Consider the following 26,626-nt stretch of genomic DNA (forward strand, 5'->3'; position numbering starts at 1 on the left):
CCATCACCAGGCTAACCCATCCCCCTACCCTCCTCCCCTCTGGAACCCTCAGTTTGTTTTTCAGAGTCCATCATCTCTCATGGTTTTGAGCTGGTTTTAAATCTTAGCTCTGCCACTTGCCTGCTGGGTAATTTGGGGCAAATTAATCTCTCTGTGCGTCAGTTTTTTTTCATCTTGAAAATAGAAATAATAATGTTGTCTACCTTATAAAATGGTTTTTAGGATTAAAAACATATGGAGAGAAGTCACACCCTGCCTCAGGGAGCACAAAAAGCTTGGTTCTTGTCCTTAAATTTTTCCTATTGAAAACAAAACATCTTTGTGTGTTTGCCAAAGGAATTTTGGTGAAACCAATAGTCGATTGGTATTGTTTTGTTCTGAAGCTTAGGATTTTCTTTCAGCTTGTAAGTCCCTTGTTTTATGCCCTTCTAATTATGGATGTTTGGGTATTTTGTGAGTGTGTTTTATTATTATCTTTAAAAGATTTTATTTATTTATTTGAGAGAAAGAAAGAGAGAGAGTACAAGCAGTGGGGAGGGGCAGAGGAGAGGGAGAAGCAGACTCCCCGCTGGGCAGGGAGCCCAATTTGGGGCTCAATCCCAGGACCCTGGGATCATGACCTGAGCCAAAGGCAGTTGCCTAACCAACTGAGCCACCCAAGTACCCCATGAGTGTGTTTTAAAGTGTGTGTGACCAAATGAACATAAAGCAGGGACTATGAACATTAAAAAAACAAACAAACAAAACTAGAACAATAACAAAAAGGCAAAAGAAAAAATGTGTATGGAGTACTTATGATGCCTGGTACAGCATATGCTCACAATAAATGTTATTATTCACACAACCTTTCCCTTTCTTAGCCTCAGCCCTGGTCCAGACCATCATCTTCCTACATCTGAACAAGAAAAAGTCCCTCAGGGGCACCTGGGTGGCTCAGTCAGTTAGGTGTCCAACTCTTGGTTTCAGCTCAGGTCATGATCTCAGGGTTGTGAGATCGAGCCCGGCAAGATCCAGCCCCACATGGGGCTCAGTGCTCAGAGGGGAGTCGGCTTGAAATTCTTTCCCTCCCCTTCTCCCCCTCTGCCACTCCTGCCCTCTTTCCCTCGTTCTCTCTCTCAAATAAATAAATGAAATCTTAAAAAAAAAGAGTTCCGTCTCGAGTCTCCTTGCCCCTGTCTTTTGCACTACTATGAGATGAAACTATACCTTATCATGTTCTCTTTTCAAGAACTTAATGGCATACAGCATTATATCCAAACTCTCCAAGCTTGTGTGCAGTGTCCCCATAACTGAATTCTTTAGCCTTTGCCATGCGTTTCACCAACTATACAGTTTGGGGGCATAGTTCCCACAAGACTGTCCTCACTTCAGACACCAGCCACAAGTTTGGTGGTCCCAGGACCATCCTCTGGCTACATATTTGAGGGTCCCCATAATCACCTCAGTTTTGATAATTTGCTAGGATGACTACAGACCTCAGGAATGTTATACTTACTATTATAGTTTTATTCCAGCAAAAAGATACAAATTAAAATCAGCCAAGGAAGAGACATATAGAGCAAAGTCCAGGAGGGGTCCAAATGCAGTTTCCTGCATTCTCTCCCAATCGAGTCATGTGATAATACATGCAAAGTTTTGCCAGCCAGAGAAGCTACTTGAGCCTTTGGTGTCCAGAGTTTTTACTGGGGCTTGATCACATGCTGCCTGTGTGTTTGACCTTTAGTCTCCAACTACTCGCAGAGGTCAGGCTAATACCTTTAGTCATCATTCCCTCTGGAGGTCACAGCATATTGCATGCCCTGAGGGCCCATCACAAATCACATCGTTAGATTGTTAGTGGCCAAAGCTTGCAAACAGCAAAGACCTACCTATTAGGCAAGATATTCCAAAGGCCTAGAGGTCAACTCCTAGTAGCTGAGGGCAAAGGCCAGACCTCTCTTTGGGTAAGGTTCATTCATCACTGCACAGTATTATTTTCCATTGCTCTTCTGTAGAACATTGTTGGCCAAACAAGGTAATACCCAAACCATCGCACACTTTCCTGAAGTTCTTTTACCTGTAATAGTTCTTCCTTTACTTCCAGTATGCTTAAATGTTATGCTTTTTATGAGGCTCAGCTGAAGTCTCACTTGCCCCCTGAAACTTTGTTTGCCCCAAGGTTTCCTAATCACCCACTTGTCTAACTAGTCGGTTGTTTGCTTTGTTTGGCCCTGTAGTGTGGCTTATATTTATAGACTTCCCTGAGCCTTATATCTCTCTCTAGCCCAAGTGTCTACCACAAAGTCATTGCTTATTAGTAATGATGATAATTTTCCTAGTGTCTAAGGCATTCAATGAAAATTAGGTACCATTATTAGCTGTTTCTCATTGTTTCTGAGTACTTGGGCTCTAATTTAGATAAGTTGCTCCCTAAGTGAGTCATTAGACTCTAGATAATCATTCGAATTGAGCATCAGAATGCTTGCAAGTGAAAAAACAAGTGGTAGATTGACACTTGTGGACCTTAATGTTTCCCCCAAAACAAAATGACCAGAAATGTTTCCCGGAAACAAGAACTCTGTGCTAGACTGGTTTGGCAGTTATTTTTACTGTGGTTTAGTCCTTGTGACCCCTGGTGGGTAAGGACCTAGAAGAGATGGACAAACCCCATTCAGAGAGCCCTTTTGAAAAATAATTGATGTTTTAAATGCCAATGCTTTAATTTAAATTAAATTAATTCTAAATTAATTAATTAATCAATTAGTCCCCAAATCCCAGGATTTTGCACTTAGTTAGGCAGTATTACTGTCTGCTGTGTAGACAGATGAAGTTTTTTTTTGCTGCTGGGTAGACAAATTCCCTCACCCCAACCAAAACACAAAAGGCTTTACCAAAATGTCTGAGTTACTGGCTCTATTCAGATATGGACTCAGTGTGTTTTTTGTTTAGACCATGCCTCGATTGTCATGACAACCATAGGTGTGTGTGCATGTGTGTTTGCTGAATGGTATCTGGAAGCAGCACCTTCAGCATCCAGGCAGAAATAAGGTGGGTGTGCTGAGCAGAGAGTGTCTCCCTACCCATTCAAACAATGTTAGAAAAGGTTAAAAACATCATTTAGCATCACCTCTTAAATGAAAATTCCAAACAATCAGATATTCTCTCCAGCAGAGCAGAGCAGAGCAGTCATACATTAAAGGTCAATGTCTAAGTGTCTAAGTTCTCATTCTTTATTATATCGATGCCCATTACAATTCTACCATGTTCTGATCCTGCTGACCCCTCTTTATCAAACTTCTCTCCTCCAACTTCTCCATCCTCATCTCTTGGAGGAATTGCTAACGCCATGGATCACCACTCTTGGGGAACCACTTACAGATTATACCATTTAAAGCTTTTGAGATTTTTGTCACATTTCTCTAAAGAAGGTTAGCTTTTTCAAGAGAGGTCATTCATTTTTGATCCAGGAAATCCACTTTGTTCACATTGAACCTAGGACTTGATCTTTATGTATTTTCTATATCTTTGGAAACTCCACTGGCTCTTCCAAGCTATTGGGCTGCTATTCCATAAGTACCCTTCTGACTGTATAAATGGTCTTGTGGAAGTTGAAGAATTAACATTTGATGTATTATTTCATTTTTTTTCTTGTGGCCCTCAGTAACTTTGGCCCAGAGTTCCTATTCTTGGTATGAAAGGCAGATATAAGAAATTGACTCAAACATGGCTGGTTGACCGAAACTGTTTCTCTTGTTTGCCATGAAACCGAATATGAGAGGACAAGGCTATTTCAGAAAGACAAAGAAAACAATGCTACCCGAACATAGGAAGTGTTAAACATCAGCTGCCAAGAGGCAAGCTATTCACATTATGGACCAGAAATATTTATTGGAGCAGTTTATGTCCAGACCACCCAAGCTTGGTGACTTTTGCTCTTAAGAACCCATTCCTGGGAGTTTTTCTGGACCCTGTGCATGAACTTTCCAAGCTGCGAGGAGGAAGTTCCAGGTAAAGGTTTGGAATGGCAAGCCTCTACTAGCAGCCTTAAAAACTTAGTCTGCTTTAGTTAACTCAAGTTAACTAAAGTTTGTCATTAATCTGTGTGTTTTCAGAGATGGTGTTATCTGGGGTACCTAAGCCCAGTGGGCTCCTCCACACTGGGGAAGTAGTAAGCATGGCCCTGGACCTGGCTGCTATGTGCAAGACCTTCGAGATTCCACACGAGCCCAACGTCCAGCTGAAAATCTGTGCTGGGATCCACTCAGGTAAGGCAAGATAGGATGTGTGAAGACCCTACCCTGCACTTTTTCCCATACCCCATTATGCATCAGTTTTCAGGGGAGACAATGTGACCCCATCTATGCAGGCAAAAAAAAAAAAAGAGTGAGTATTTAAATTCCATGATTGTAATGTTAACATTCTGCCAAATATTTCCCTTGGAAATGAAAGCAAGGGAAGAAGATGAATATTAATAAGCACCATTTATTATGTGGCAGGTATAATGCCAGGCAGTCATACGTATGATCTCATTTGACTCAGACTGAAAGATTATTATTTGCTTTTTACTTCTTTTAATTGAGGTTAAACATACATATAGTAAAGTACACTAATGTTAATTGCATAGTTTGATGAATTTTTATTTATGAATGCATTCATGAGACCCGCTCCCAGATGAAGATAGAGAACAGTTGAAGCACCCTAAGACTCGATCATATTCTTCTCCCACCTCTCCCTTCCTGGACCTGTCAATACCACTGCTAGAGGTAACCACTCATCTGACTTTTATCTCCCTAGATTAGTTTTGACTGTATTTGAATTTATGTATTCTTTTGTTCCAAATGCACGTATTCCCATCCCCATTTCCGTAGTGTAGTGGTTATGACGTTTGCCTCACACGTATTCCCATCTCCTATGTGTTGTTGCATGTAGCTGTTAAAGATATTTTTTTAAAGAAAATCAAATACCCTTAAGGCTGCAGGGAAGCATTTTGCATCATCATAGTGATTTGATCGATCTTGTCTGCTGGGGCAATCAACCAGATGGACTGCTTAGAAGAAGCCAAATAGCTCTTGTACATTTACATATTTAGTATATCAGAAGACATAGTACCCAAAACGACAACTGAGTACTGCATGCAGAGAGAAGTTATGTAAATCTTGGTCATTCAAACTGTAATTATATTCATTTATTCTGGGTTCCAGTTATTTAGAGAGGTGATTCTTACCGAACCCTAATTTGAAAATGGGAATACATGCATTTGGGGCAAAATTTAAAGGCTACAACACAAAAGGCTTGTAGGCAAATGTTAACAACAGAGTTATTTACAATAACCCCGAAACGGAAACCACCTGAATATCCATCAACTGGCGAATGGATCAATGAATCGTGTTACATCCATACTACGGATTGTTATGCAACAATAAAAAGGAATGAAGTATCGGTACATGCTATAACATGGATGAATTTTAAAAAAAATACTAAGCGTAAAGGTCGAATGCTACATACTGTATGGTTTCATTTGTATGACGTTCTAGAAAACACAGAACAATTATGACCGAGAGCAGACGAGTGGTGGCCCGGGGTCCTGGTGGAGGAGGGGGTTGACTGTGAAGGAGCAAAAGGGGTATTCTTAGGGGGCTATAGTGGTTGTATATCTTGCTTTGGTGGTTACATGATTACGTTATTATTATATACGTTACCTAAATTCATTAAATTGTGTACTTGAAAATGGGTAAATTTTAGTGTATGTCGGTTACACCTCAGTAATGCTGTAAAAACTTCTAAGCATACAAAACGGTATAAACAATGCAAACAACATCTCCCTCCCACACCTCTTAGCCTCTTCGTCCCCTAGTCGGTGTAGCCCCACCTCCCCAACCCTGTTTACCTTTTGTAGTAATTCTTTAGATTTATATAACGGGCTCCTGAATAGTTTGAAAACTAGGCTAAGAATACCAGAATTCAGATGTCAAAGTTTGATAATAACTGACATCGTAACAGGTTCCCAATATTATTTGACCATATGCTCGGAAGAGTTCAGTCTCTTTCTTGGTGTCCCTTACTGAATGCTTGCTATGGACAAGCCACTTTTTGCAAGGCTTCTCACTCCATTGTCAGCACAACCCCCTGAGATGTGGATTAATAGCCATGTTTGATAAATGAGGAAACTGAAGCCTAGACACATGAGGTAATAAGGTTACCAGCTAGTAAATGCATGAGGTTACCTGGCCAGTAAGGGGCACAGCTGGGGTCCAAGTCCAAATCTGTCCTGGGCAAACACGAAGTTCACGATCCATAATGCACGGAGCTATGCTGTTGTCTTGATTTGGAAGGGAGGGGTGGGGGGAGGAACCGCTGGGTCAACAGAGCAGCCTGTGTGACCTCCTTTCTAAATCCTGGTAGTTGTTTCAGCCCCAAACTTAGAACAGCTTGCCTCTTCTACCCGTACTCCACTCCCCTTCAGAGTCTTTGATTAGTACTAGTTCTCAAAACAGAAATATTCTAGTTGAGTCTTATTGTATGAAATTCCTTGGGGCCTCAGCTGTTTTCATCTTTGTTTCATTTTCAGTGAAAATTCTACTGCAAGAAATAAAGGTCTTACTTGTGTGTGAAGTGCCCTTTTTCAGTCTACATTAAAACTTTATCAAATTTGTTTTCCCTACTCTCTCTGCAGCAGGAATAGGGAAAGCTCAATAATGAAAAAGCCCTTCTGTTCCAAGGAGCACCTTCTCCTTAAAATAGTACCCTCAAGGGACATGGGCAGGCAGACACACTTACATTGGCCAAAAGATCAGCTGCAAGAGTTTTAGCAAAACAAACAAATCTTCTGAGCCCTATGGGTCATACCTGCCCTATTGCTTTCGACTCTCTTCGGTTGAGTCTGGCAAAGACAGGGTCAGATATTGGCACAATATTGGAAATGTCTTCAATTTGTAAAGAAAAAGGAAGGAATACAATGAGACTGCCATTGCCAAAAACATTCCAATGCTCTTTTAAATTCTCTGGTGTTGTGCTGAACTGTTCTCCCCTGCCCTCTTCAGTCAGTGGTCTGGCCTCACTCCGAAAGCAGTGAGCTACAGTACAATGTCAACTCCAGGAAATTTGTGTCACAATTTCTATAGCTAGTTGAGCATCCATTCTGAATGTGCTTTTGTTCATCAGTGGGTGTGTGGGACGAGCAGACAGCTGGAATATTTTCCAAATGCAGAGTTAAATCTGTACTGTCAAAGAGTGCCAGCAGCTTCGCGTTGTTGAGATTAAGGGTCCACCAGCCTCCCCAGCTTCCACGCTCCATGAGCAGGGACAGTGTTGCAGTTGCTGTTGTATCCCTGCACGTAGAAGGTGCCCTAGCTCTCTGCCCTGCACGTAGAAGGTGCCCCCAAAAAGAGCAGAGCTGAAACAGATGACAGAGCCATCTAACCCAACTTGCCAGAGTGGAAGAGTCCTCCTCTATGGGCTGGGCAGGAAAGGAAGGAGGCTGGGTGAGGCTAGGACAACCTGGGGAGTGTTTGCCCCTTTTCAACGTGGCAGCAACCACATAAGTCATCTGATGGATGACATGTGGTCCTAGCATTTCCAGATTTCAAGTTTTCAAGAGAATTCCGGAGTCTAGATTTTTATGTGAAATTTCTTCGATTTTGTTATACTATTTAGGCAAAATATTTGTCTGCCGGCTGGATTGGACTTACAGGTTGCCAGTTTGGACTCCTTTTCTAAGCATTTAAAGGATCTAAAGGTTTATTTTGGTTAAAAACCAAAAGCTTATTTCATAGAATAACCTAAGATAAGTTTTAATCACATTTCCCTCAAGTGGTAGTGTTTGACTAGAATTGGGGCTTGGTACCAGGAACTCACATACTGGTGTGGCCCCATTTATTTAACCCACATATTTTCCTTAGTGCTCCACCCTTTCCTCCTCTTCCCTTTCCTCCCTACTAGGACAATGAACTCTGGCTTGCTCTGAGACCCTTAGGGTTTAGTTCCTACCCCAGAGGTGACTGGAAGCCTGGAGTCCATCACAGGCATAGCTTGGCCCACATTATGTTTTTTCCTGCTCCCTTGGCCTCCCCTCTCTGATGGATCCTCCTTACCAGCATTTAAACATGCTCATGTCTCTCTACATTTAAAACAAAGTAGAACAACCCTCCATCAACCCCACATTCCTACCCAGCTATGGTCCAAACTCTTTACATCTTTCATTGTCAATCTTCTTGGAGGATTGTGTCTACCTGCTACCTCCACATCGTTCCTCTGCTGGCCCCTGCAATTTGACGTTCATCCCTGTCACACCTCTGATATGAATTTTGCCAAAGTCATCAGGGATTGCCAATGATATTTCTTAGTCCTCCCGGTCTTGATCTTTCAGTAGCATTGTCTTTGCTGATTGAGTCTTCCTTCCTCATTTACCTGGTTTTCCTTTGACTTCCCTGATTGCTCTTTCTCAGGCTCCCCTAGGTGCTTCTTCTTTTCGGGGCTTAATAGTGATGACTCTTAGAGTTCTACTCTAAGCCTCCTTCTCTTCTAACTCTACATACCTCCATGGATGATCTCAACTACTCCCATGGCTTATGCTGTGACCTATATGCTAGAGGCTCTGATGGCTTTATCACTAGCTCAGATTTCTCTTCTGAACTCTAGGGGGATTATCCCACTCTCTCAGGCACCTGCACCCCAACATGTCCAATCCTGAATCCCATACTCTTTCTCTTTCAGCTCTTCTTCCTCTGGTTTTCAGAGAATGGCACCCTTATCTACCTGGTGCCCCACGTCAGAGACTTGAAAATCATTCTTGACCTCTCCTTCTCCTTCACATCCCTCTCCTATCCGTCACCAGCTCCTGTGGCTCTATCTCCCAACTATCTTTCAGATCTGTCTCCTTTTCCCCATCCTGATAAGACTCTGGGGCAGGTCACTATCATCTCTTGCCCAGATTATAGTAACAACCTCCAAGTGGGATCCCCTGCCTCTGGTTTGTCTATCCCTCCCCACCACTCCTTCATTCACACTCTAAGTAGGCTGACCTTTATTTTCTTTTTAATTATATAAACTTTGTATCAGAGCGATCTTTACAAAATCATATCTCACTCTTCTATTTAAAACCCTATGCTGGCTCTCCTAACATGGCTTACAAGGCCTCTAATGGCCTAGTTGGGGACTAGCCCTGCCCCCCCAATACCATGCCCACCCATACTAATCTCCTCTTAGTTTCTGCTTTCTTAGTACTCCAGGCCATTGCTCCTCTTCCTCTGTTCAACACACTCCCAGCCCTTTACCTGGCTGGCTTCTACTCATCCTCTAGACTAGGAGAGTTCTCTGATGTGAGGTGTCCTCCCTGACCTTCCTTGTCACATTGCTCTCTCCACATGGCACATCCTCACAGTGTTGTAATAGCTGTTTAGTTGTCCATTTTCCTCCAAGATTACAAGCTTCAAGGAAGGGAGAACCATGTCTTCTTTGTTCATTTTTAAAAATCTTCTTTCTACAGTAGATGCTTGGCCCATCATAGAGTAGAATAAGTGTTTGATTGTGTGTGTGTGTGTGTGTGTGTGTGTGTGTGTGTGTTTGTGCATTAACAAATGAATTCCCAAGAACTCTTGAGGGATATTCTCAGATAAATGTTCAGTGGTGTATGGGAGCTAGCTTGTATCGATTCCTGAAAACCAAATGTACTTTTGGTGATGCCATGTTGGTAGCTTGAAGTCAATCATGGTGGATGTATTTACACCATGGAAATTGGTAACCATTACAAACGAGGGCTCTCCTCTCCTCCTTACCCTTTCCCTAATGGGCTTACTGACACACTGCTATATATATATAGAGAGAGAGAGAGAACTATCTAGAGAAGCTAGAACCCCTCAGCAATGTCTTGGAAGTGATTCATTGTCCTAAGTATACAATTTGAGAACCTAATAACAACAACAAAACAACAACAACAACAACTACCATTTAATGACCTCTATAGTACTATGTGCCAAACCCTGTGCTTAATGCTTTACATACTCAATCTTGTTTAATCTTTGTAACAAAGCAGGCAAAGTAGATATTATTAGCCACTGTATGGAAGAGGACACTGAAAGTGAGATTCATCCACTCAGCTGGCAAGTAGAGATGGAGTTGGATTTCAGAGCTGACCACTGAGCCAGTGATCTTAACTCCACTCTGCTCAGCCTTTCACAGCTGGTGTGTGGAGCTTCAATTCCTACTTCTCACCCTCATTTCTCCAAAGCTGTCCCTGGGTTTTTGGCTGAATCTCACAGCTAATCCTCTAGTTGACTGGAAAAAACAACCACCACCCATGGGTAATCATCTTGCCTTAGGCCAACTGAAATCTTGACAGGCATTTCATCCAAGATTGAGAAATAACCAGGGTTGTAAGAACTGGGTGTCAGCAACAGTGATATTTTGAATCGAGGCAGTGATTTTAGTTTCTTGATGACATAATGGTGGAAATTGTTCTTAAATAGAATTTTTCCACCTGCTGGGATAATATGGTCAGTAACTGTACTCAGGGTTTAAGTGATTTGGGGAAGGTGCCAGGCAACCATCAACATATGACTTGAAGCCATCTCCCCAGCAGCCCTTCACAACAATACTCTAATATTTGGTGGTTCTAGAATGCTTTTTATGTGGAATCTAGATAATGTCCATAAACAAAAGCCTGTCTATTTGCGAGGCTCCCTGAAGAGGGCAATGGGCAAACTGGTTGCCGCCAATGCTGCTCCGTAATCACAGCACAGACCTTGTCATTGCTTGAAACTGCTCCTTTTTTGAAATCCCATTAGTGTCCATGTGCTTGCATCCCTCCTCTCTCCCCTCGCTAAATCTGTTTGTTCTTCAGCTGCATTAAGGCTCCTGTTTAACTGTTCCAGTCTAACTAGCTTTCCTGGCTTACTTTCTGACACAGCCTTGGATCCGTGGTTAATCTCTGTAATGGTTTCTTACTGAAAATTCTCAACTACCTGGATTTTCCTCTGCACTTGCTCTACAGTTCATGTCTTTGTTAGTCTAAGAGTCCCCAGTCTCTTCGGCACAGTGGAGACTCTTACATAATCTTGCCCAATGACAGTGGCTCCCCTGAAAGAGCTGGTTTCCAGCATCTTCTGAGGCTTCCAGCGCTACCCTCTAGGTCTTTTATTTTCCCAGGTGTCTTCCTTTCCAAATTCCCTTTGTTGGCTGCTTCTGACCTCCCATCTCTCCTTTGAGCCCCATCCCATGCCCTTTAATCACTGCAGGTGGGACTAGGGTCTTTCCTTTTTCAGAGACAATAGAAGTCCTTAGGTGTGAATTCTCCCTTTCACGTTTAAACTTGTCTATAAAAGTATTTCTTTCCTTCTTTCCTGTTTTAAAAAAGAGCTGACCTTTTACCCTTATAAAGCTGATTCCTTCCCCTGCCCCATTTAGTTTTCTTAATTGTTTAAAAACGTAAATGTGATGATGTCATTTCTTTGTCTGACCAGACATCCTGATTTCCTGGTCAACAGTATTTTTTAAAAGCCACCGAGGTGATTTGCTTACCTCTTTTGTGGCACCTCATTCTGTTCTCTCCCGTGCTCTCCACCCTGACCCCTATCCTGCAATCTTCACCAAGTCTGCCTCTTTCCCATACTTCAGTTTCAGTTTAAATGTCACTATCTGTGGGAGGTTGTTTTCTGTCCCAGCGCCCCATTTGCTTCCCTCATCACACATACTATGGTTTATGTTGTTGGTCTGTTTCCTTGTTTTTGACCTGTCTCTGTATTGCTAGACTGGAAGCTTCCTGGGGTGAGAGCCCCATCTCTGTAGTTCACCACTGAGTCCCTAATGCCAAGCAGATTCTGACATGTAAGCATTCACCAAGGACTTGAGGAATTAATAATAGATAAGGAATTGCTTCTGATCCTGCCTTCTTCCTATGGGAATGTGTGCCATTGATTTTCTTTTCTTTCTAGGATCTTCAGGTTTTCTTCACTAATTCATTTTCTCAGTATAAAAACATACTCAAAACTTTCCCATACAAAATCAAGCATGTATAGGAAACTTCTCTTGGCGCCCCTCTTTACTTAACTTTAGTCTTGCCTTTTTTCTTCTATGAAGGGAAGAAATTTAGCCTGAGGTTAGAAAGTCGGGGTCTGAAATCAGATTACCTGATCAACAAACATCAAATCCTGATGTTGTTACCACTAGATTTGAGTTTTTAGGCAAGTTCCTTCTCTTCCTTATGCCTCATTTTCCTTATCCATCAAATGGAGATAGTAATAGTACTTTCCTCAAGGAGTTGCTATAAGGTTTAAGTGAGGTACTGTATGTAAATGATGCCTGGGTTCTAGTAAGCATTCTATAAATATTAACCATTATTATTACAACACTGGATTCCTTAGAGACATCTGCATTGACTCTTTCTACCATCTCCAACTTTCTGGAACCCTCAACCCATTTATTTTTTTTATTTATTTTTTCCTGCACCTAGCTCTTTATTTTTATAAATACAATTTTGCATAGACAATTATTTTTTAACAGACGTTCTTGTCTTGTTGGGGATATATGTGTCCTAGCATTTAAGGATCAGAAAACTGTGAAACAGTAGCTTCAGGCCATTCTGGACATCGGACCATGTCCCAAACTGCGACGTCTGACTGAGGCCATGTCTGCTAAGGTCAGAAGACAATCCGTAGCCAGCCAAGAACCCCACACTTGGGGGGCTGACTTTGTCATTGAAGACCATCAGTTCCAAGGCCTGGGCATGCTGATTGAATATTCTATTGCCAGTAAGGTTGAGAACCTACCACTCACTGTTAGATTTAGTTGTATTGTCTCTGGACAAAATGATGGTGATATTCATGAAATTATTTTCAGACAAAAGTTGCTTTATAGGTTTTGAGTTCGAATCACTAGGTGCTTTCACATAATATGGGTAGATCTTCTCTATAGTCACTGGTGTTCTTGAACTTTCTGTGTTGTTGCCGGCTATCATTTTAGCTATATTCTTACGTGTAATATTTTTAAGAGGAAAAGAAAGCTTATCCGTTGCTATTTCTGCTTTTGCGCCCAGACTCATGTTTCTCTGAATACTCCATGAAAAAACAACAGAGAAGCTACTATTGGGGTCCATGAGTTCCTCCATCATTTTCTGCTTACTGGGAGGGCTGATGGTCCACAAAGAATTTGAATTTCCTTCCAGTTCTGCTACTGTTATGTCTTCTTTTTCATAATTTTCCAGAAATTGCATAGCACCAGTGTCCCTAGAGAAAGCTTTCATAAATTTATTAAACTTTGGCTGATCCATAACTTTCAACTGGCTTTGCTGGGCACTCATTGTGAAAATGGGCTGATACCCTCCCAGGGTAATTGTGACCGAGACGTCCAGGGGCTGGTTGATGACCCCCGCCACAGATTTGATCAAGGACATGAAGAGAAGGGGAAACCAGACGATGCAGATGAGCAGAACGATGATCATGCCTCCCATGCCGTACTTCACCACTTTCTTCTTCTTCTGCCCCCGGGGCTGCAGGTATCTTTTTTCAGACTCCCGCCAACACTTCAGGATGAATATGTGAGCATAGATGTCCTCCACACAGATCCAGCTGGAGAGGCTCAAGGTCGTGTCTGTCCATACCCAGTCCATCACAGCCCTCAGCTCAGTCAAAAAGGGAACGAGGCAGAACCCTTGAAACAAGAAGAGGTTGACATAATTGTAGCTCTTGGTGAGGAAGTTTCCAAGGACTCACGTTGGATAGCCACAACGGATTTGGTAGGCAGACAACCCGAAGTAAACACATTTCACAAAGTACCAAAGCTGAGCAACCAGGTTCTGGCTGAACTTCCTTCCAGAAAGTGGTCGCTTTTCTGTTCAGAGAGTTGTTGCTCTTCCTTTCTTCGATCTCCTGTTGAGTTCGTAGGTGTTCAGAATGGTTTGATCCCTATTCAGCTGAATTCCTGAGACCAGACGAAATCCAGGTCTCCTACTCCTCCGCCATCTTGCTCCGTCCCCCTCAACCCTCAACCCATTTAAATTATTCTTTGTCCTGCAGCATTATCCAATTCTCACTTCACTTGATCTGGTTGAGGCTTGTGACTATTGACCATTGCCACCATCTTTCCCCTTTCCCGGCTTACAACTCGCATTTCCTTATTCCCACTTTTCTGGCTGCCCCTTCCCAGGTCTTCTTCACTTGTTCCTTCTCCTCTATTAGCTCCAGAGCTTTGTCCTCAATCTTCTTGTCTTTTCACTTTTTCCATTGTCTGTGGGCAGCTTCACTCACTTCCATAGTTTACAAACAACTCTTTGCTGATGAAAGCTTTCACATCATGATCTTTACCCCCAACCTCTCTCCTGAGCTACAGACCAATATTGATAATTGTCCCTGAGTTGACTCCATTTGTATGTCCTACATGGACATCAGATTCCACATATCTAAACCAAACACCTTAACTTCTTAGCACCGTCTCCTTCAATTTCTATCTCAATTGATTACATACTTCCTGTTAGATGTTTGCTATCTGAATCATAGAGCAAATCCTCTGAGTGCTAAGCAAATGGCTGGCTGCCTTCCTTCCTTCCTTCCAATCTCCCACCTTCTCTCCCTCCCCCTGCCCTGTGTCTGTCTTTCTTTCGTTCATTCTTTCTTTCTTTCTCTCTTTTCTTTTCTTTCCTCTCTCCCTCCCTACCTCTTTCTTTCTTCCCCTTCCTTCCTTCCTTCCTTCCATCCTTCCTTCCCTTTTTAACATGGGGCTTGAACTCATGACCCTGAGATCAAGACCTGAGCTGAGATCAAGAGTCAGATGCTTAACTGACTGAGGCACCCCTGGCACCCCGGTATTTCTTTCAGGAACAAAGGAGCAAGAATTGAAAGCTGATTAATCCCCCCACCCCAAATTAAGCATAGTATTGTACAATGGAAAGAAAACAGGCATTGGAATTAAACAGACACTAGTTTGAATCTTAGCTTTAACCTTTACTAGCTGTGTGACTTAAAATGGGGATGATAGTGCTTACGTCTGAAGGTTAAGATCAAATAAAATGAGAATGCAAAGCACTTGACACATAGTAGATAACATTAAGTAGTAGCACCATGTTTTCTTACCTTAGACTTACAACTTGATTCACAGACTTCTAGATTTTAAATCCATACATTTTCTCTGATCAGAACCAGTGGTTGATGGAGTTGTTGGGACCAAAATACCTAGATATTGTCTATTTGGATACAACTGTGAACACAACCTCTTGAATGGAGTCAACCAGCCAAAGTTAAATGCACCCATTGGCACATTTTCCGAAGGACTAGTTAGTGTGTTTTCCTACACATCAAGTTACACGGTAATTCCTTTGCCTGCTGCCTTCTAAGAAAACTCTTTGAAATGCTTTCCTTTTAACTTTACATGTCAAATCTAAATGGGTCTAATTCAGGGCATTGATGTCACAACTGCTCAGATGAGAACCAGTATAGCTTGATGAGGATAGGTGGGACCTGAGGGGTGGAGAATGGAACTGGGGTGCTCTACAGAAGACAATGCAAGTTGGATGGAAAATTTGTGAAATATAAGTGTTGTTTTAGTGAGCTGATTGTGATCTGTATGTTTTTGTTGGTTTTAAAGGTAGTAGGGTCCTAAACATTTCCAGGTATGTTTTATTTGAGTTCAATGCCAAGGGTATTTGCATATCAACCCAAGTGAACTTCCAGTGAGTACAAAGTTGTCCTGGTGATAGGGTTGGGATGGGGTAGATGTCTGAGCAAGGCTGAATGTGGTGCTTTTTTGCCTATGTTGGGATGATTTCTTTACAGTTTCTTAATAGCTGGTCACAGGAAGTAGAAAACATGGGTCTGTAATGTTCAGTACTGTAATAACCCCCAGGCATTCACTTCTAGCTCCTTATTTTATAAGAGAACCTGCAGTCCCTGAGTCACTACAAGTGCAAAGTCATTGCCAATGGAGAAACGATGGGTTAGCATAGGTTATTGTGAATCAAAAGTGTCAAAGAAAATTGTACCAGATGGAGTCAGACAGACAAAGAAGACTTTATTCCAGACTATTGCAATAGTGGAGAGAGACTGAACTCAACTCTGCTGAAATAAAAGGTTTTGGGAGAGTTTTTAGTGCTGGGGTAAGCTAATATAGGAGTATTGAGGATGTTGTGAGGGAGGTTGGTTCAATGTGATGGTGTTTGCCAATTGGTGTTCAAGGAAGTTAGGCTCCTTGGGACTTTCCTGGGTTGTATAAGTGGCAAGAGGCTGGGAGAAGATGTACATCTTCTCAGAGAAAGAATTTATAATTACAAGTTTCTAAAGTAAATGCTTTAAGAAAAGGGAGGTCAGAAGGAAGCCTATCTAAAATTTAATCGAGCTGAGGGGAAGTTTAGTTAAGGCCAACTTGGTAAAAAGCCAAACACCAATTGGAAACTTTCCAGTTGGAGTGTTATGATGCATTATCACCCAGGTTATTTCAGTTTCTAAGAAAAAAATACTCAAGGGCCTATGTTCTTTTCCAAACCACTTTCCTTTATTAATGGAGGCTCTTTAAAGGTAAAAGACTCTGGCAAAAGATTAGAATTCTACTAAAAGCCTTCTCTTCAATCCTCTACTGGGTTAGTAAAAGCTCAAAATAAAGCCTTCCTTTTAGGAAAATGTATTCTCTGCTCTATGTAGACAGTAACATTTAAGCTACCCCATTTTCTACTTCTTATGACTTATCTTTCTGGAGGGAGTAATTTAGGATTTAGGATGATATTATTGAAGTGTTTAATGCATTGGCTTTTGGGTCTTGGCTTTGCAATTTATAAGCTGTGTTCTCTTGGGCATGCATTTAACATCCTTAGCCTCAGCCTTTATAGATTAGTTGCCTAATCTATAAAATGGGAGGAAAGTCTATTTACCTCTTAGAGATGCTATTAAAATCTTAGCACATAGTGCCAACAAAAGATAATAATTATTAATATTTTACACAGATGTAATGGGACTTCAAAAGAGAATTTTAATGTAAAAATAAAAAACAGTAAGTGCTATTTCAAGTTTATTATCTGTTTTATGGAAAGTAATACACTTTTCATTATTTTTGTTCATTCATGATTGGGTTGTACAATTAACACAATTATTCAGGGACCAATTATTCTGGTTGGCATTATCCAAATTTTGCTTTTCTTCCAGCTTAATGAAACTTAATCAGGTAGGCAGGATAATAAAAACATGAGTTGGGGGCTCCTGGGTAGCTCAGTCTGTTGAACATCTGCCTTCAGCTCAGGTCATGATCCCAGGGTCCTGGGATTGAGTCCCCTATCAGGCTCCCTGCTCAGTGGGGAGTCTGCTTCTCCCTCTGCCTCCCACCCCCCCACCCATGGTCTCTCTATCGCAAAAATAAATAAATAAAATCTTAAAAAAAAAAGAAACATGAGTTGGGGCCACTCAGTATTATAACTTGTTATCAGGGTTTAGGGTTGACAGTGTCAGAGGAAAACAGTGATGTCTAGATCCTACTGACTGAGAAGAACCATTTCTGAGCCAGGAGGACTCCTTTGTCTCATAGCTCAAGGTTTAGATCGGGTGAGGGCATGGTGCGGCCTCCTTGGACCCTTTCCCCCAGTCCAGGATCCTAAGACTCTCTAGGTAAGAGAAGATCCAAAAAGACTACAAAGGAGAACAGAATCCTATTTTGTAAAGCCTAGATCAGTCTGGCCTCAGTATCCTCTCCATGGCTCCTCTACGTTCTCCGTTTTTTTGTTTTGGTTATGAGGACCAAGGATAAGTGTGGGCCTGATAAGTGGGAGGCAGCTTCTGGCGTTATCTGACTACTCCGTACAGTGGGAGAGAAGGTGGTGGGGGGGTGGTGGAAATAATCTGTGAGAAATCTAGAAGAGGGGTCACTTCCCATCCCCTTTGGTTTAACCATCCAAAGTTCCAACCTCTACTGACTGCTGTGGCCCAGTTTGGAGCACTTAAGTCAGAGCTCCTCCTTGGTGATATGTGTGTAGAAGGTGGTGTGTGTGTGTGTGTGTGTGTGTGTGTGTGTGTGTGTGTGTGTGTGTGTGTGTGTGTGTAGATATGGGGGAGGGTGCTTGGGCTTTCTTTAGACCCTCTCACCTCCAAGTGTGGGGTCATTCTACTAGGTGGGGGTGATTCTACTAGCTGATTTTAGATGAGGAACTTCTTTCTTTTAGTTCTCTTGCAGCCCTTCTGATTAGGTCAAGGAGAAAGAGGTTTTGGTACTGGGATGCTTTTAACTCTATAAATCTTACTACTCTTCATTAAAACAATTAAATAAATCCATTTAAAGAAAAATGTTCACTCAATAGTAGTATATAGGTTGTGACAAAAAATCATGACTTGGGATGCACCTGATGAGGTAAATTCCCAACATTTTGTATGTAAGGAATGGTTAGATGAGAGTGTGGGGTTTTTAGGGGATTTTATATCTTTATTCTTGCTCTGATCACCTACCTCAGGTAGTCAAAAGCTGGCTGCTGGAGGGAGGTATGTGATGAGAAAAGGGCAGGTATTCCTGGATAAGTGTCCAAGAAGAATAGACATCGACTCTTCTCTAGAATAGGCAAGGTTTTCCCAGGTCAGTAGCCCCTGCCACATAACTACCATGGGCAAAGCTAATCAGGTGTAGGATATTATGTGAAGCACTTCAGGTTGTTTGCTAAGATGTGCCCTGAGGCACCTCTTCAGTGGGTGATTCTTGGAGTTGAATTTCCGTGGTCATGCTTTAGAGTTGCTTGATTTTTCAGGGCAAAGCAAAAGCAGGGGATGTTGACTGGGTTTATATAACTGTGTTCCTTCCTCTTCTGTCCTTCACCTCTGAACATCCGCTGTCATTCAGGTGCATACCAACCCCAGGAACAAACTGGAGTCTAAATACTGGTGTGCTGTGGGAATTTTCAAGTGAAGGTAGCTGTCAGTTACCTGTATCGGTGGAGATATGCGGGTAAGAGGAGCATTGCAAGGAAACTAGTCATTAAAACCCCGCTAGTGACTGCTCTTGGTAAACTCACTGGTAGAATTTGCAACACTGCACATGCTATCCCTGCCACAGGGGAAAAAGTCCCAAACAAACTTGGAAATCCTTTAACTTTTGATTAAGATATTAACAGATGTAGGTGTTTGGATTGAACATCTGCTTAAAGACCACACATGTTTCTTTGGCTCATAAAATAGATGTTTTCTTCACTCCTGACCATTATGAGCTGATCAGACCTTTTTTGGGACACTCCTTCTTTGGGGTTAAATTGAGGAGGGTGAGATATCTTTGGCAAAATTGTTAAACAGGCCAAGTATATCTGGTTTTTCTCACATTTTCTTTCCAGATCCTTTCCTCTGATTTCAACATCCTTCTCTTTCCTAGCCACTGGACTCAGTCATCTCCTATTGCCTGCAATTCCTTTTTATAATAAGAAAAGTCCATTCATGAACTCATTCCCACTGAGATACTCTCAGGATACTTCCCTTCAATGGAGTATTTTATTTTAAAAGAGAATTGATTCCTAGAAAAGGCAATGAAACTAATTGTATTAAGGTAATTGAAATTGGTTTAGACATGGTTATACCTAGGACAGAAGGTGGGGCTAGCTTAAGGGGAGTTAGATTTTCAGTCCCCAAATCCTTGACTCCATCCATGGGGGAGATGAGCCTGGGGAAGGGGTACCACTGTCTGTACTTCACCAGAGCCTGATTCTTTATCTATTCACACCAGCTCTGGTGGACCTGAGACACTTCACTCTGCTCCTGTTCCGCCAGATAGAAAGTCACAGGAATAATGATTGTGTGACTTAGTAAATCACTAAATAAATGAGTTCTGCCTGAAGCCAATTTAGCCAGCTATAAAATAATGTGAGATGTATGTGCCATTATTTGTGGGCGGTTCCCTCCAGACATTGTCCAAAGAGTTTCTGTGGTATTTTTGTATAGTTAAACTATGAATATGTTCAGAGGGGGTGCCATGGTAACCCATATAGAAAAGCCCGAGGAAAAGCAAGTCACTCCTGTGGCTTAACTCTGAAATTCCTTTTGCACAGAGCACTGCCTGCATGAGTGTTTCTCTAATGAAGTGAGTCATGATTAATGCAGCTGGATTTGATCAGCAAATATAGGCAGATAACGTTTCTTTTGCAGAACCTATCAATGTGAATCTTTGTTTAAAAGATTTTATTTATTCATTTGAGACACAGAGATACAGAGAGAGAGAGAGCATGAGCAGGGGGAGAGGCAGAGGGAGAGGGAGAAGCAGGCTCTCTGCTGAGTCAGGAGCCCGATGTGGAGCTCCCAGGACCCTGGGACCATGACCTGAGGTGAAGGCGGACGTTTAACCATCTGAGCCACTCAAGCGCCCCTATCAATGTGAATCTTGAATGAAAGCTTCTGAAGACCAGTTTCCATGTAAATGAGAGGCTGAGGCTCTGACCCCTTGGCTGGGAGAGTGTTAGTGATTCACAGTTGATGGAAGGGCACTAATTTTTCACATGGGGATACTGCCTGCTTTGTGATTGTCCTAAAAAGAAGGTGTCAATCTTCAGAGTTACTGGGTCATCATCTTCTTTTAGCTGTGCCAGAAGGGCCAAGTAGCTGCAGAGCTCTAGTCCATCTCCTCCGGGGTTGGCAGCACATGTGGGATTCGTTAGCCATGGCAGTGTCAGTGAGTGTGTGCGGGTGAGTGTGACTCATTAGTCAGCCAGCATTTCGTGGCCCACATGAAGTAGTCGTTTCTGCCCTGAATGCATGGTGAGCTCTCTGCAGCAATGTGGGGAACCAATTAAAGAGCAGTCTCTTGGGGATGCCAGTCCCCAGGGACTCTGGGGTTTCCTGGGCTGGCTGAAGATGTGCTCTGTCATGTCCAATGAGTTGGTCAGTCTTTCACTGGATGGCTTCTTTTCCGGCTGAGTTGGCTATTTCTTCCCTAATTAAATGTTTGTGTTCTTCCTCCCCAGGGGAAAGGGGGAATGGCCACCTATGGGCTGGAAGGAAAGATGTTTGCTGCAGTCCCCAAAGGAGGTCTGTAAAAAGAGTGAAGCTCTTTTAATTTAATTCCTGGAATCATTAACAATGAATATCTCTATAACTCAGCTTAAAGTAATTTCTCTGTTCTACACTTGGTTTTTGACTCTTTCTAGCCATGTAGCCTGTCACTGTTTTTTCATGAAACATAGAGGAGTCTAGAGTTCTAAAATTTTAGTGGCATCTTGGGCCAGTGGGAAGGGAGACATCTACACACTTCAGATCATCTGAACCACAGACAATTAAAACTGTAAATGGTTCATTTCTCTTTCTTTCTCTCTTTTTAGGGGAAATGAGTGAATAGAGGTCCCTGATGGGGGTGTACATAGAGCTAAAAGGAGAGAGCAGTAAGTCAGGTGGCAGTGAGGATCAAGGTTGTACAGTTTGGGTGGCAGATGTTGGTTTCATTAAACTTGGTCAGGGCTGATTTTTCAAGATTTGAGGTTGGCAAGTGTATTCCCTATGCCTCTTCACTCCCCTTTCTATATCTGCTTCCTTCTTTAATGTGGTCTCTGCTCTTACTCCTTCCCCACCATGTACTTTTCCTTGTCCCCAACTCATGGCCACTCTCTCATCCAGAGTTGTAGGTCATGTCCTCCTGCATGCTCCCAGTAAAACTTAACTCTCCTGTGGAGACTCATTAGTGACTAGCTTATTATTAATTGAATAAATTACTCTTGTTGAGATGTTAAATTTGGATAGGAAAAGGGATCTCTTTGCATTTTAATAGGGATCACCATTGTTTTATCTCATGGAAGTAACACATAGTAAGAACCTAGGTTTGGGGGTAAGCCCACAGAAGGGGGTTTTTAGCAATCCTCAGCACCTTCCAAAGAGGAAAGTGTCTGTCTTTTCTTGTGAAGAATTGTGTTCTTTTATTTTTTATTTGTATTTTTTAAAGATTTTATGTATGTATGTATGTATGTATTTAGAGTGTAGGGGGGGAGGGACAGAGGACAAGGGAGAGAGAGAATCTCCAGCAGACTGTGCTGAGCTAGAGCTTGACGCAGGGCTTGAAGAGGGCAGGTAGGAGGGTAGGGGGGAAGGAGGGTGGGGGAGGGGGGAGGGAAGGAAGTGGGGACTCAATCCCATGACCCTGAGATTAGGACCCAAGCCAAAATCAAAATTCGGATGCCTGGCTGAGCCACCCGGGCATCCCTTGAGTGTCCTTTTAAATAAGACTGTTAGTTTCCTTTCAGTCTTAGTCTTAGTTCAGGATACAGAAAGAAAACTCGAAGATTTTAGAGGTCAGTTTTCCTTTCCACATATCAGGAGTTGCTTTCCATCTTTTGGTTCAGGCTGGTAGAGCTTCTTACCATAGGTATTAAATTCTTTTCAACTTCCTCTATATTTTATTTTATTGTATTTTTTTATTTTTTTTGGATATATTTTTATTTTTTATTTTATTTTATTTATTTATTTATTTATTTTTTCAACTTCCTCTATATTTTAATCAGGTAATTTGAATGGGAAGGAGGAATCTGAAGGAATGCATCCATCTGCATGCTCTGGAACCCCCCTCAAAACCACAACATTTATCTTCAGGGGAAGAGATAGGTCCCTCTTCCACAGCCCAGAGCCCATTACTTGCACTGTGTTCACTTCCCACGCCCACCTCTGCACCCCCATTTCATTCTATCCCTTACAACTTACTGACTTATCTTAAGATCCAGTTTGAATCTTGTCACTTCTGACCTCAGAGAAGCTTTCCTAACTCTTTGTCCTAATTAAGTGCAGACACTTTACTCTGGAATCTCAGACCCTCCATGGTAATAAAGTGGGCGGCTGTAACTCATGCTGCATTTGCTGTGTGCCATGCATTGTTCTAAATACTTTACACATATTAATTGATTTCATTCTCCACAACCCGCTGAGACAGGCACTAGTATTGTACCCATTTTACAGCTTAAGAAACTGAGGTACAGAGAAGTTATACTTAAAATCACAAACCTAGTGAGAGGCAGAGTGGGGATTTGAGCCCATGCAGTGTGGCCCTGAGAGTGCATACCCTTTAATACCATAATTCCCGCTTCTGTAAGGTGGGCCTCACATTCCTCTCCACCTTCTTTTTTCACTGCTTGCTCATTGTATATCCAGTGGAACCAAATGGCTCATTGTTTCCAGAACACCTGCCCTTGCTTCCTAGGAGTCACACCTTTGTCTTTGTTCTTCCTTTCAATCACTATGCTCTTCCTAGCTCTGCCGGTTTAATTTCTTAAACACCAGTTCCTCCATGAAACCTGATGAAACCTTTCCTTTTTTTGAACCCAGTGATACCATCATAGTTACTTCTTAGAAAATACTCAGTTTTGGTCACTTTGTCAGATATTCATTTTATATACAATTGACTCTTGAACAACACCAGGCACTGACCCCCAACACAGTAAAAAAATCCGAGTATAACTTTTGACTCCCTCAAAACTTAACTACTATCAAAAACTAATGATGTAATGTATGGTGATTAACATAACAATAAAAAAATTAAAAAAAAACTTAACTACTAATTAGCCTACTATTGACTGGAAGCCTTACCTATAACATAAACAGTTCATTAGTACATATTTTGTATGGTATACGTATTATATACTGTATTCTTATATTAAGTAAGCTAGAGAAAGGAAAATGTTAAGATCATCATAAGGAAGAGAAAATACATTTAGAGTATGGCACTGTATTTATAAAAAAAATATATAAGTAGACCTGCACATTTCAAGCCAGTGTCATTCAAGAGTCAACTGTACTCAATCATTTTTTTTTTTAAGATTTTATGTATTTATTTAACAGAGAGAGAGTGCGAGAGCATGAGCAGGGGGCCAGTAGAGGGAGCAGCAGAGGGAGAGGGAGGAGGAGAAGTAGGCTCCCCGCTGAGCAGGGAGCCCCCCAGGACCCTGGGATCATGACCTGAGCCAAAGGCAGATGTTCAACTGATTGAGCCACCCAGGCACCTCTGTACTCAGTCATTCTTTATCTAGATTGTAGGCACTTGGAGAGCAAGGATTGTGTCTTAATCATCTTGATGTGTCCCATACCTCGTGTTCTTTCAAAAGATAATTTTTGGATAAATATTTAGGAAGACAATTTTGAAGTTCATAATTTGTGCTGGCAACTCATACCCTGGGTGATTATTTTGTCTGTTTGTAAAGTATGTTACTTTTCTTACGTATATGCCATGCTATCTGTGTCTCCACATTACCATGCACATTAGCTCACCTCATTTGTCAGTACTGGTAACTTCTACCTACACTTGTAACTAAACAGTCTACTGGTTTGGCTTTTTTGGAACAGGTAGAGGTAGATGTGCCTAACTCCCATTTTCACCATACCCTTGGGTCACAAGTTTGGCCATTGTCTTGAGGTCTGCTAGCAGGGGCGGATGGCTGTGCTGCTGCGGCCACGAGTGCTGACACCACGGGCCAGTGGTGTGGCTGGACCAGCAGTGCTAGCTGGCAACACCAGCAACCAAAGTGCTGTAGAGGGATCAGGACCACCAAGTGCCTGGCCACGTAAACACAGAGCTGGGGGTGCTGTGCTTGTTGTAAAGCTGGTATTGAAAAGGATCAGCAAATAAAATGGCCAGCAGTAATCCACATCAGTAATTCCACCTCTTGCTACTACCAAGGACTCTTGTGAAATTCTTTTTGAAAAAAAATTTTTTCCCCTGTAAAACTGTACTTACTAAATGTACTTAATTTGTTCCCTAATCTTTTATTAATCAAAAGTGTATGTAACTGCCAACCAGAAGCTGTGATTAGCAGGAGAAAACACCACAACCTTATGGAGTTGGGATAACTCCTACAAAGACCTAAGCACTTTAATTAGCCAGTGTGGGGATATAGAGAAGAATGGACCATTTTTGTCAAGTTTTAATATATAATGAAATAACCCTAATGCCTCACTTATAGACCACTTATTAAGGTCAATAGAGGGCTTGTCAATGTTTTAGAAGCCTGTCCCAAGTCAAAATCAAATGGACTCCTTGGCTATGTTCTACTTTCACCAAGGTCTCTGCCTTGTCTGTCTAAATGTGTCAGTATTGGAGGGTTGTTAACTGGCAGACATTCTGGGGCCCATTCAGATCCCCTACTATAAATTAATATGAAGCCAGGACCTAAGGAAACTTATGAGGGGGCCTCAGTGGAATTCTGAACATCTCTGTTTCTAATCGTCTTATCTGTGGTGGCCCTAATAACTCACAATTTTTGTGTAGGGAGCTTCAGTATCCATCTCTTTTGAGGAGGAAGATAATGCTTATCTCTCAGAATTGTGTTAAAGTTCCCACACCCCCTTGATATACACATGAATGTTGTAATATTTTATTTTTCAATAAAAGAGAAATATCATTGTTAGGACAAGTGATAGGATAAACTAACGGGGATGGCAAATGTCAGCATTTTGGGGTTGAGGGTTCTGGGCCAGGCCAGGGCTAGGAGAAAGGAATTCATCACCAGATGTGAGAATTGTTGTGGGAAAATTGAGAGGATTCAAGTGAAGAGGCATGAAGAGAATGGAGAGGTAACAAGATAAATGAAATTTCAAATCTATATGATTAGAAAAACAAATGGTGGAACTGTTGACCCAGAGCTGTGGGGTTAGGAGGGCTGGTTACACATGTTGGGGAGAGAGGTGGATGCCCACTCCAAGGCAGGGAGTGGGAGAGAACAGAGATTTTCCCTTAGAATTTTCTTTAATCCATATTTACTTTGTAGCAGAAAGAGGAAACCATACAAGTATATTGAGGTATGTGGGTTAAAAAAAAAAATTTTAGGTTAGACCCCGGATGGAAAAGTCAAACAGTTTAAGGAGAGACAGGGATAGCTGTAACAATATTGATAATTATGAGGATATGCTATAGATTTTTCTCTGCTTCCTCTTTTTTCCTGGGGAAAAATGTCCAACAGGCTATATATGAGACTATGAAAATGCTGTTCTTGAGTGTCATATGTTTCTTCTCCTGGGGCCATTTCTAGATGGAGAGCACCTATGAGGGGATATGAACTGATTTTCTTTTGGGGATAATCAGCTGACTTCTGGGTGTGGCAGGCAACCTACAGGCTGATGTCTTGGGTGAGGTGGGTGAAAGACCTTGTGACTGCACTGTTTGCTGGGGAAAAGATGAAGGTGTCAGAAGCATGTACTCAGAGCTGACTGTCGTAGGCAGAGATCCTTAAGATTTCAGAAGGGGATTGTGATTAAGCATTAAGTGATTAAGCATGAAAGTTTTGGAATTTTTTCCAGGGGGAAAGATGCATGTATATATGAACTCACACACACGCACACACACACACACACACACACAATTTTTGTGGAGTTTAATCATGGATTCCAACTTGAGAACTCATTATGTAGGATATACCTTCTAAAGTTGTGTGGATTCTTATTAGCTTTCAGAGGGCAGAAATGCTTTGTAACGATCTCCATTCAGCTAAAAAAAGTAATTTCCTTTTCCTTTTAAATAGATTTTATTTTTTATTTTATTTTAATTAATGAATTGATTAATTTACTTTTTAGAACATTTTTAGGTTCACAGCAAAATTGAGCAGAAGGTATACAGATTTCTCATATATCTCCTCCCCAAACATGCATAACCTCCCCTATTATCAACATCCCCACCAGAGTGGTACACTTGTTACAGTTGATGAACCTACACTGATACATTATTATTACCCAGAATCCATAGTTTACCTTAGGGT

The sequence above is a fragment of the Zalophus californianus genome, chromosome 13 (genome assembly GCF_009762305.2).
Source record: "Zalophus californianus isolate mZalCal1 chromosome 13, mZalCal1.pri.v2, whole genome shotgun sequence".
Classification (NCBI taxonomy): domain Eukaryota; kingdom Metazoa; phylum Chordata; class Mammalia; order Carnivora; family Otariidae; genus Zalophus; species Zalophus californianus.